We start from the raw sequence: 12,569 nt of genomic DNA on the forward strand, positions 1-12,569 counted from the left end.
CTGCGGCTTCAGCAGCATTTACGGCTTATTGGATCTTGCCAACATGGTTCGTAGCTTGAGCTTTGATTGCCTCTTTGTCCTTCCACGTGAGCTCCTGGGACTTCTGCATAAGGAGGGCTTGGACCTCTTTGTCCTTGCCATGTAGTTTGGCAGTAAGCGCCTCTCACGAGTGGCAAACTCTGCTTCATGAGCGTCGAGACAAATCTTGAGCCCTTTTAGCTTGGCATCTTATACCGCTATCGTTTGTGCGACTTCCTCATGTGCCTTGTCGGCCTCAGCCTTCTCCAAGATAAGCTTGTCCACTCAATGGCGAGCTGACTTCGGTGGTCCTTCAAGTCTTGGAGCCTTTTAGCATACTAAATCCACGTCTCCTCCACACACTTCTTCAACTCCACTTCTTCCATGCCGATGACGGCTGCCTTGGAGTCCAAGCTCTTCGTTCGGTTATGGTAGTGTGCTTTGAGTTTCTTGAATTGTCGCTCATGGCCTTGAGGAGCTATTGTTCTTTGGATCCACTACTCATGGCACGCGGTTCATCAATAACCTCGAGTCCATCCACTATGGTGACCTCGTCATCAAAAGCTTCTCCTTCGGTGGGCGCATTGATGCATGACGTCCTAGGAATGCTGATGAATAAATTGTCGCCAATCTTCAAGTACCTGCTTGACGGTGGCGTTTCAGATGTCGAAGGTTGGTCGTCAACAACTGCCTTGCCAGCAGTAACCATCGGACAAGTCAGCTCTTGGTGCTCCTGGGGCAGAAATGTCGCTAGTGGCCTCGGCAATCTTGTTGTTGCCCTCCTCTGTGGCATCATTGGCGGCCCCCTCATCAGCAGCTTTGGCAGCCTCGTCAGATGTGATTTTGCTAGCCCCACTAGTAGCGTCCTTAGTGATCCCCTCAATGGTGGGGTCTATGTCCATGTCATTAGTTGAGGGAGGATCCGAGAAGAAGGAGAAGGGAAGGAATCAAACCCAAGTCAAGTTCAAGAAAACAAAAATTATTAAGGAATGGGACTGCTTGATGGAAATGACCTAATGGACTATGTTTGTTGAGGAGGGAGAACTTCCCCTCCGACAACTTCAGTTGTCGTCGCCTGGTAGCTGGTAGACCCACTTGCTGACATATCATTAGTGCGGATAGGCTCATTGGTGGAGCTCCTTTCTAGAGAGTTACATTCCACTGCAATGGTAGATGGCGGCGTCATGACAGGATCCGCCTCCGTGCGTTCTCCTTCTTTGTGCGCTCTTCCCCCGTGCCCTCGGTGATGTTAGCAATGACAACCTCAACGTCAGCACTCACCAAAGGAAAGGAGCTAGTGGCATCATGCTAGGGGATGCGTTGGGGGCTGATGATAACCATGTCTGTGTCGGGCAGCAAGCTTGTCATCGGCTAATCGCCCACCATGGTCCTCGCCTTCTTTGCCTTGCTTTGCGCCAAGGTTAGGTCGTCATTGTCAAATCGGGGCAAGGTGGAGCAAATCAGATCAACAAAACTAGTGTATCAAGAATTGATAGAAGTAGCTGGCACGTACTCTTCATCCTCCTTCTCATCACTAAGGAAAGAGGGGTCATATTCACCCTTGGGTCCAGTACCAGAGGCAGGAGGTGGGATGGGAGTCCTAACTCACTTGGTTGCCGGAGGTGCGGACGGCTGAGACGACCTAGCTACTCCCACAGTTAACGCCGTTGGCTGCCCCAAAGGGGCGCACCACATTTGTTGTTGCCGAGAAGGTTGGCATTGAGATCCTTGTTGCCCGGTAGCCTTGGCGGCCGCACCCTTGTCTGCTACGTCATCACCTGAAGAAAAATGGTGGACTAGATCCCTGGAAGCAACTGTAGGGATGGTGCGGGTTCTCCTTTTCGGAGCAAGAGGAATAGGGGGCTCCCTACAAATCTTCTCCTTGGCAGTTTCTTTGCGTTGGTCTCTGGCAAGACTTTCTGGCAACTCGTCTACTGGTTCATCTCAAGCCTATTCATCTATATCGGCCGCCATCAAACCAAGTTCAACGACACATTACGGCCATCCTTGCTTCCGCCGCCCTACTTGCAATGTATGCTAGCTCTTCCTTGAGGATGTTGCGAATAAGGTCCGTCTCCTCCCTGATGGCTTTCTTCACCAGGATGTCAAACCATCCTCTCACCGCGTGTTCGGGCGTTTCTTCCCAAGATCCGGTGATGCCTTGGGCATTGCAATCAGGCATAATTGCAATGATGGCATCCTTGGCAAAATTGTTGCATAGACGCAGTATGTTTGCCGGCAACTTGAACCTACCGATGTTGCGGAAGAGCTGGTGGTAGTGGACTCTGTGTTGCATCACCAACAAGTTAGTGCCAAGCCCAGCGCTCACTAGCATGATATCTGCTGCGTTCTTGTAATCCCAAGCTGGCCTTCCTTTGCCTTAAGGGGGGCAACGGGGCGGCGGAGGAAGCGTTCTCCTACAATTTCGATGGTGAGGCTAGCAGCCCAGAGGTGAAGGATGCGAGTCGTGGATATGGAGAGCTTCTTGTCATTTACATCAAGAGAGCCCCAATCCCCACCACGCTCTACCATCTTCATCCTCGGCCAGCAGAAATTTGGGAACTCGGCATCTTTTATCCAGCACCATTCCACTCAGCATTCATCCCATTCCAGATGTAGTTACCCGTCAAGGGAAGACTCCTTGGCACTGGCACTAGGTATCCAGGTGATGCCGTCGAAAGGGAATTCTGCTTCGATGTGGGAAACCAAGTAGTTATAGAACAGGGCAACATTGGGCACCACTCCAATGAAGTTCTTGCACATTTGCGCAAGAACAGACATACATTCCATGGCGTTTGACATGAAGTCGAGGAGATGGAACCCATATCTGTACATGATCTCAGCGAAAAAACAGAGAAGGAGGGACAAGCCCGCAATAGAAGTATGCGGTGAAAAAAGTGTACTAGTCTCCGTTGCTTTTGGCAGAGCCGAGGAAGAATTTGCAGAGCCGAGGATGGGCCACCGTCTCCCTCCCCCACATGATCGCATACCGCTCAACCTGATCCTCCTTCTTAAGCACCAGCGCGAGGACGATATTCTTCCTCCATAGTGCCGCCATTTCCTCCTTCCTCTCCTCAACTTCCGGGTCGGCTAGCTTTTTGGACTTGCCCTAGCCTCTTTTTTTGGGAACCATTTGGATACTAAGGAAGTGGATTTGGTGGGAGAGGAATAGCGTGGCGGAGAAGTGGCCAAAAGGAGTAGAGTGCTTTGTTCTTGTGCAAGGAAGAAGACGAAGGAGGCAGATGCTAGATTAGAGGCAAAAGGGGGTCAACGAGCAGCACCCCTCACGGTTTCCTTTTTATGGGGAAGGTGTGGGGGCTAGCTCTTTACCGCCCCATGTGATTGTGCTTTTCAGGCACACTAGCCCCGGTGACCATTTTTAATACATCTGTCCCACATTTTGCATTTAATGAGTGTCGTGGGGGCGTGGTAAACGAGAAGATTACAACAGTTATCCTCTGCCACGCGTGCCTATCCATTGTTAGAGCCTAGCCCAACAACGCCTCACATGTGAGTGCGACCCATGCCCGGAGGCTCCTGTGGGTGTACTAAGATATGGGTACCTTAGTACCCTGACTTGTGCATAAGCAGTTGTAGCCTTCCCACCGATAAGGATTGATGGAGGACTACTGTGTACAAGACTCATGATTCAACATACAAGACCGTGAAGAAGACCTCTAGTCAGGTGATCGAGAGGTACTAAGTTTGTATTGAAGATCAAGAATCCAATTGCTAGCAAGCTCCGCACTGGCAACCCCACGACCAAGCAAGCTCCTTGCCGGGAAGTTCCACCTTCGCGCTTTTCGGCCACTCCACCTTAGAGAATAGCCGGTGGCTTGTCAAGGTTAGGCGTCGAGTGGGTGACTGACTTGGGGAGGATCGTCTCGACGCTTGTCAGCACGTCGCATGCAGATCTAGTTTATTGACACCCATCTGGTGGACGTGTCAAGAAGATAGGTTTGTCCACATCGACGACACAGAAGGAGAGATGCCTCTCGCCACATGATTGCTACCACTTCACGGTGCATTGAATGGCCTTGTCCTAGTCCGGCAGGATTAGGTTGGATAGCATTGAGAACACTATTTACAATATATAATGACCATGTTGCCATGATGGTGATCCCTTCCTGTCTATATCGGGAGGACCATGGCTACCTTGGCACGGGTTGACACTTTGCTCACGCTTACACAGTAGCCGCACCTTGCTCGCGTTTTTCTAGCAAACTGCGCTTCTAGCGTAAGCCCAAGGTAAATGCACAAAACAAGCAGGAGTAGGGTTTTACGCCTGCACGGCGGCCCAAACATGAGCAAACCTCGTGTGTGAACTCTTATATTTGCTTTCCCTGCTCATTGATCTCCCAAGCCGAACTACAAAGTGATGGGGAGCATCCCATGATCATCCCCATGGACGCACCGACACCTCCAATGACACCACTTGGACCAATGACACGAGCCCGAGCCAAAGCTATCGAAGATAAGGTGAACTCACTCCTCTCTGAACTTCCACTTTCTATGCATGAGACGTGGCTACTACCTAAGTCCGAGGTGTTGTGCATGATTAGGCACCAAGAGGGCCTTCCCGAAGATGCGCATGAAGATGTACAAGTCCCTAGGTCCACGAATGAGGAGAACCAACGGAAGGAGCCAAGAGCATCTCCCAGGCCCCGGACATCTAGCCAAGGCCCCGGACATCCTGCCCCTGGAGCATCTTCCTCTACAGCAGCCCAGCCGCAGAAGGCTATAGGCCCCAGACATCCGGCCCTTCCGAGCCCCCGGACATCCGGCCACCGGCCCGGAAATCCGGCCCCTCCGAACCCGAGAGCAACAAATGCCACCGCTCCAGCCCGGACATCCGGCCCCCCAGCCCGGACATCCGGCGTCGCCTGAAAGCCCGGACATCCGGCCCGACCAGCCCAGACATCCGGCCTCCCCTGTCTGCGCACAGTGAAGGGCCGAGGCCCGTGTATCCTTCTCCCCCCTAGACAATATATACTCCATCCTGTACAACTTTCTAGGGTTAGCAAAGGACTAGCTCATATTTTGTGTGAGAGCTTTCCTCATCCACTTGGTTACCTTCTCCTCGGAGATTCGAGCCTCCACCGGAGAAGATCCACCAAGCAGATTCAAGACCCCTCTTTAGGGAAGAACATCAAGACCTCCTCACGGAGAAGAACCGGTTACCCTTTTGTATCGTCCCTAGTTGATCGTGGATCGTTTATCTTACTTTATGTACTCAAGGATCTAGCCCATGTGTGACTTGTTCTTGTTAGTTTGAGTGTTCCTCTCATGTTTCCCCTTGTGACTTCCCTCGTTCCCCTAGAATAAAAGATATTATTCTACCACTACAGTATATTTGGCTGATGGAAAGCTCCAAGTTTATTTTTTGCATAAAGCTAGTTTTCCCCTAGAATAAAAGATATTATTCTACCACTACAGTATAGCGTAGGATGAGTTGGCAAACCCAACTCAATCCATTCCCAAAGTTTCATTTAAAACCCAACTGTTTAATTAAGAGTGATGAGATCTCCCAGCATTTCCACTACTAGATGCTCAAGTTGTCCAGAACCGGGGACACGACTAATCGATTAGGTTTTAACACTCTACAGAGGTTTGCGCACTTTTCCCCACAAGACTCGATCGCCTCCCTTGAAATTCTCGCACTGCCTGGCGTTTGAGAATAGGTTGACCGAGACATAGTCTTTCGAAAATGTTCCCCCTTAACCCACGGATAGGCCGGTACACCTACATCATTCTACATCTGCTAGTCCATCCCGGAAGGGGTCACACTAACTACTCAACTAAGACAGAGCCCATATTGGCTTGTGGCTGCACACGTAAGCTTCTAGACATGAGAATACGATTGATCTCTTTGAGCCTGGGCGGCCGAACACTAGTGGTGCACCACCATGGATTAACCATGCATGCTCCCATTGTACTTCACCACCATTCAAACCAAAATACCACCCAGGTAGTTCATTTACAAGTCTTGGTCCTGATTACTACTTTGTCACTCATGTCTCACCATGTTCGCTTCCCAAACCACGTCTACATTTAGCAAGGCAAAAATAAACTTACACGATGGTGACAAGGATGTATAGATCAGACCTACCTCAAATGAACTACTAGGTAACGGCATAGCCATCTGGCAACAATAAATCTTACCATGCAATCCTACCTCAAAGGACTAAGTGCATAATAAAAACATAGGTAATTGAAGGAATGGTCAAATGTGAACTTGCCTGGTAATAGTTGATGAAGATGATATCGCTCTCAAAAATTTACTTAATAGAACTATTTGTCACTCTCCGATGAAAATATATAAAGTCAAACATTGCACTCACATAAGCAATCATTTCAGAGAACCAAGAAGAACATGCAAATCAAAAGTCTTGGAAAACCAAATGAACATTCAACACACTTAACTAGCATGGAAATATCCTAAGTGCAAAACAACATGTGACATAGGGTGCAAAGATGTGATGTGTACTAAAGTGGATACATGGCATAATAGTAAAACTATCATAGACATACCATTTTTTTGTGGAAAATGTGTAGCAATGGTCTAAGGGTAGGGTTTGGCTACGGTGACATAGTGCAAAAGGAATCACATCAATCGGAGCTACGGTTTAGGAGATATGACCAATTGAAGTTTGAATTCAAATATGAATAAAGTTCAAATTTGAATTTTGCCAAAAGTTTTCAAAGTTTGTTTTCTAGATAAAGCTATTCGAGACGAACATTTTGCCGCTGGTTTGGTCGAATTTGGAGTTACGGTTAAAAAGATACAACCATTCGAAGTTTAGGGGCTAAACTGAAATTTACAGGGACTTGACTGTGAAAGTTTTATTCACGACCAGGTCCCTGGCCACGTGGCGGCTTCTGGGTGGCTGAGCAGCGTTTGTTGTGGAAGCTTATACGGTGAACGATCGCTACTTAAGTAAAACATCTACCGTGGCTAGAAAAAACTAAAAACAAGATCGGTTTATCTAAACTTATCGGTTTAATATAAAACCGGATGAGCCGATCTCATTAAAAAAACACTAAACTAAACAGATCTAGAAAAAAATAAAAAAAATAAAACGAACAGCGAGCGAGCGGTTCGCTCACCTTGACGACGACGACGACGTACAGGGCGGCGGCGTTGGCGTCGGGCGGTGACGGGGCGGCGGCGGCGTGTCCTGGCGGCGGCGGAGGTGTCGGGGAGGATGGGCGCGGCGGGGGCGGTCCGGTGGCGGGGTCTGCGGCGGTCGGGGCGTCCGGGACAGCGAGGTAGAGGGCGGCAGCTCCGGCAGTCCGGTGAGGACACACGTCGTGGGGATGGCGTCTCCGACGAACCTAGGGGCAAAATAAGATGTCAACTAGGTGCGGAAGAACATGGGGAGTAGTTTGACGGAGTTTGAGGCCTCGGGGTGGCTTACGGTCGTCGAGCTCCTCCGGCGAACGGAGCTCCGACCGGCGAGATCCAAGCGGCAACAGCCCGCGGCTGCGGGTGGTTTGAGGGCGAACGAACTAGCAGAACGGAGAGAGGGGGTCCTGGAAGTTTTATAGGCGTGAGCAGAGGGCTCGGGGTGCAGCGGATAAGACTTATCCCCGAAGGCGTGGTGCGGTGGTTGCGGGCGGTGAGCGTGTGCGTGCTCATCCAGCGGGACGAGCGGAGGTTGAGGATGACGGGGCGGGGCCCACCTGCAGCGGGCGATGCGTGCGAGCGAGAGGGAGAGGCGGGTCAGGCGAGCAAGCGGTGGCCTTCGGGCGCTGGGAGCAGGCCGCGGGCTGAAGTGCGTGGCTGGCTGGGCCTGCGCGCGGTGTGCATGTGTTGTTTATTTATTATTATTATTATTATTTACAAAAACTTTCCGAGGCCAAACGAAACCAAACAAAATCCTAAAAATACCACAATAATTTCTAAAATTATCTCTGAATATCTGTAACATAATGAACATTTAATCAAGCATAGAAGAATTTGAAAATATTTTCCTAATTCATTTAATGCACTTTTTGCAAATTGAATAAATACCAAATAAGTTCTAAAAACTCCAAATAATATTCAAATGAAATTTCCACATCTTTTATGTTTTGAGGAAGTCATCTTATCCCCTCTCCTTCAGTTTTCTTGAGTGGAAAACAATATTTGAACATTCGAGAAAACTCCAAAATACAATAAATCATGAGATGCAAATGGTTTCAAATATTAACGTCTATTGGTTTCATAATCCATTTCCATTTCCCTTATGATAGTTGAAGGAGTCATATTTCCTTCTCTCTTTATTTTATTTGAATGAATGGAAATGTTTTGAAACTCAAAACGGAAAACTTTCCAAAAGTGAACCAAATGAAATTCAAAAGTCCTCCTCATCACTTCCCACTCTATTTCATATATTTCGAAGAAGTCCTATTATCTTCTCTCATGAAAATCCTTGAGTGGCATAAAGTTTCTGAGTTGGACTATTGTTCAAATGGAATTCAAATCAACTTCAAAACCCCTTTTCATTTCGTTAAATGGAAGAAGTCATATTATCTTCACTCTAGGGTTTTGTGCTGAATGAATTTGAATTCATGGAGATCAAAATGCAAGATGAAGCTTTTGGGAAAGTCCTTTTATTCCCTCTCATTCAACTTCCAAAAAGTCTTAAATTTTCACTCAATTTCACACAATCAATCACACGACAATCAAACAAGCAATCATAATAATTTATTTAATATAACTTTCCAAAATTTAGAATTTTGGGATGTTACAAACATCAACATACATATCGTCAAAATATTGAACGAATGCCAACTTCACATGATTACTAATAACAAGACATCTCCTGTGTCCTTAAGAACATAAGTAACTACTCACAAATCATATTCATGTTCAAGATTAGAGAGGCCTTATATATGATTAAGAATTTGAACATATAATCCTCCACCAAGTAAACCAACTAGCATCAACTATAAGATGCAATCAACACTACTAGCAACCCATAGGTACCAATTTGAGGTTTTGGGACAAAGATTGAATACAATAGATGAACTAGGGTTTGAGAGGAGATGGTTTTGGTGAAGATGTTGATGGAGATTGGTCCTCCCATGATAATAGGATCATTCGTGATGTTGATGGCTTCGATTTCCCCCTCCCGAATGGAAGTATGCATGGGTGGATCGCTCAGCCGCAGAGCAAAAGTGCTCAACCCAGGTTTCGCATTGAGACAGCGGTGCTTCTCCCGAAAGTCTTCTCCTTATTTTTTTCTAGGGCAAAAGGCCTCATATAGCAAAAGGAAGGCACCAAAGGGATGTTGTGGGACCCACAAGGCATCAGGGCATGCCCAAGGGGGTAGGCACACCCAATTGCCTTGTGAGCAGCAGGTGGCCCCCTCTGGTGGTTCTTCGTTCCAGTATTTTTTTATATATTCAATAAAAATCTTCGTGAAGTTTCAGGTCATTTGGAGCTCCGTAGAATAGATGTCTCTATTGTAAGTCCTTTAGGTCCAGAATTGCAGCTGCAAATAATTTCCCGCCTCATGTAGATCTTGCAAATTAAGTGAGAAAAGGCATTAGAATTGCAGCATGAAGTGAAATAATGACCAAAACATTTTAAATAATAGTAGGAAAACATGATGCAAAATGGATGTATTAGTAGTCATGAAAGTTTTTGGAAAATGATGTGTCTTGGCCAACTTGCCAGCTTCACAAGCACGACATAGATTATCTTTATCGAATTTCATATCTAGGATACCACAAAGACGATTTTACTTCATGGGAGTTTGTGGATTCCTCATACCTGCATGAACAAGTCTTCGGTGCCATAGCCATGCCTCGGCTGCTTTTGCATAGCAAAAAAGTATTAACTGAGGGACACTTAGAGAAATCCAAAATATACAAATCACCTTTTCTCTTTCTATCAAAGACGAAGGAATTGTCGGTGGCCATAAAGACAATGCATTTGCTGATCAAAAATAAAAACTAGCATGCCGAGATCACAAAGCTTGTGAAATGACATGAGATTCCAAGGGACTGAACAAGTAAAACATCATCAATGTTCTTATCCTCGGATATAGAAATTTTAGCTAGCCCAGTTACCTTTCCTTTGTTGTTGTCACTGAAAGTGATGAACTTTTGAGAAGAAGCAGTTAAGTTGAGGTCAACAAACAATGACTCATCTCTAGTCACATGACTAGTGCATCCACCATCCATGATACATTCAGTGCACCCAGAGACACAGTCCCGCAGGAGAATTAGGCTTTCTAACCACCCACATCTTGGCAGGTGGCTGAGGAACATATGAGGGAGCGAGATATCATTTCTTCCGGTACCCATAAGAGTTGTTTATTGAAGAGGAGTAAGTATAATCAAAGGAGTATGCATTCAAATTCTTCCGCGCCATATGAGTGTAGTTGTTAGAAGAAGTATGTATATACTCATTCTATTGAGGCTTCTCGAGTATATATCGAGCACTTTCAGTCTACATGGTTAGTAAAGCATTAACATGCAATGCCTCGATAGTTTCTTAGGAACATAGATGGATTTTTTCCCCAGGTCCGTTCCTGTTGTTTGGGCCAACATAGAGAGCAACAACTTCACCATGCTGGTTCTTGAGCAACTTATAGTTGTCCAGAGAATCATCACATGCATATTCAGGAATGGGACAATCATATCCCAAAAGAAAAGCAGGGTTGAGCATTTTGCTCTTAGCATGCACCCACACAGTGCGATGATATTTCTTAGGTTCCCAGTAGGAGCCATTTTAATTCAGTTTCCTTCGAAACCCAACCCTTGCTTCGTAGGATTTTTGTGAAGGATTGATTTCTTCAGGACATCACGGAGGGTTTGAGCCCTTTGAGATTTTTGAGCATTTTTCCCTAAAGAAGATCCTTTAACCTAGCATTTTGACCAGATATAGTACCAGTTTCCTGAAGAGAGGGGTTACCATTGATATCCTTCAAGGAAACATTTCTTTCACCAATCATAGAGGCTTCAACACACTACAAAAAATACTTCTGTGATAATACGTGTTTGTCATAGTTGGTCACGTTTCCTGTGATGCATGTACATTCGTGGCGATTTTATGACAGAATCAAGATAGTCATACCCGCGCTGTTGAAGAAGTGTTCCATGACAATACTCAAATTATTATCATGGAAGTGTCCACTTCCATGACGATAAATGTCGCGTCATGGAAATGTTTTTGTCAATGGTAACCGACATGTGGCATCCACCATAATGGGTCGCTGTTAAGCAATCGGGTCTGGTTCTAGATCTAATAACCCGTTAACTGCCTTGACCAATGGTGATTTTCGACGTGTAAAATTCTCATTGGACGAAGGAACCACTTGTGAGCTCTCCGTTGGGACAGATGTCATCCATCCAATGGATGAGACGCGCCTATGATACGTCGACATGTGGCACATCCCAATAGAGACCCATATAGTTTAAAAAGGTCGGCCCATTTGACCAGGTCAAAAGCTAGCGGGTCGGCCCATCACTACTAGGAAAAGGGCTATAGATGGAAATGACACTAATGGCGCACCAGACATGTGGTGCGCCATTAGTATATACTAATGGCGCACCATGTGTTGGTGCGCCATTAGTGTCCAACACTAATGGCGCACCACATCCACGGTGCGCCATTAGTAACAATTTTTTTTTTTTTCAAAACTACTAATGGCGCACCGTGGGAGTGGTGCGCCATTACTAGTTCACCACTAGTTGAACTAGTAATGGCGCACCGCTCCCACGGTGCGCCATTAGTAAAATTTTTTTTTTTCAAAACTACTAATGGCGCACCGTGGGAGTGGTGCGCTATTAGTAAAAATTTAGTAAAAATTTTATTTTAATTTTGTTTTGAAACTACTAATGGCGCACCGTGGGAGTGGTGCGCCATTACTAGTTGAACAAGTAATGGCGCACCACTCCCACGGTGCGCCATTAGTAACTTGGCCAGCACTTCCACCGAATGCACCCCCCTGTGGACCGCCTTTTCAGTTTAAAAAAATAAAAATAAATGATGGAAATGTCAAAAAAAATAAAAGAAATAAGTTTCCCATGTGATATGTGGGCTAGTTGTTGTGAAAATTTACAAATATGAATTTCGACTTTATTTGTGAAATCTCTCTAGAATTTCTAAAATGGGCATAACTTTTGCGTACGAACTCGGATGAAAAAGTTTTTTATATGAAAAATCATCTACTCGAAAAGTTACATCCAAATTTAACGGGGGGTACCCCGTTAAACATTTTCAAAATCCCCAAAAACCTAACAGAAAAAAAGTTACGGGGCTTCTAAGATCCGGAGGCAAAAAAATTCAAAAAATTTGAAACTTACTACTGGCGCACCGTATGCTAGGTGCGCCACTAGTAACAGAAAAAAATTGGTTTTGAAAAAAAAATTGAATTATTTTTCAAAATATGATACGTAATATGATCGGGAAGTTTGAAATATTTTTTCAAAATTTCATCATACTCATGAACATGAACAAAGTCCTAGACATCAGCAAGGTTTAATAGGATTGATATGATAGATATATTAACAAGTGCCTGTGAAGTGAGGTGGTGCTGGGGTTGGATAGAACTATG

This window comes from Triticum aestivum, chromosome 5A (assembly GCF_018294505.1).
Source record: "Triticum aestivum cultivar Chinese Spring chromosome 5A, IWGSC CS RefSeq v2.1, whole genome shotgun sequence".
Classification (NCBI taxonomy): Eukaryota; Viridiplantae; Streptophyta; class Magnoliopsida; order Poales; family Poaceae; genus Triticum; species Triticum aestivum.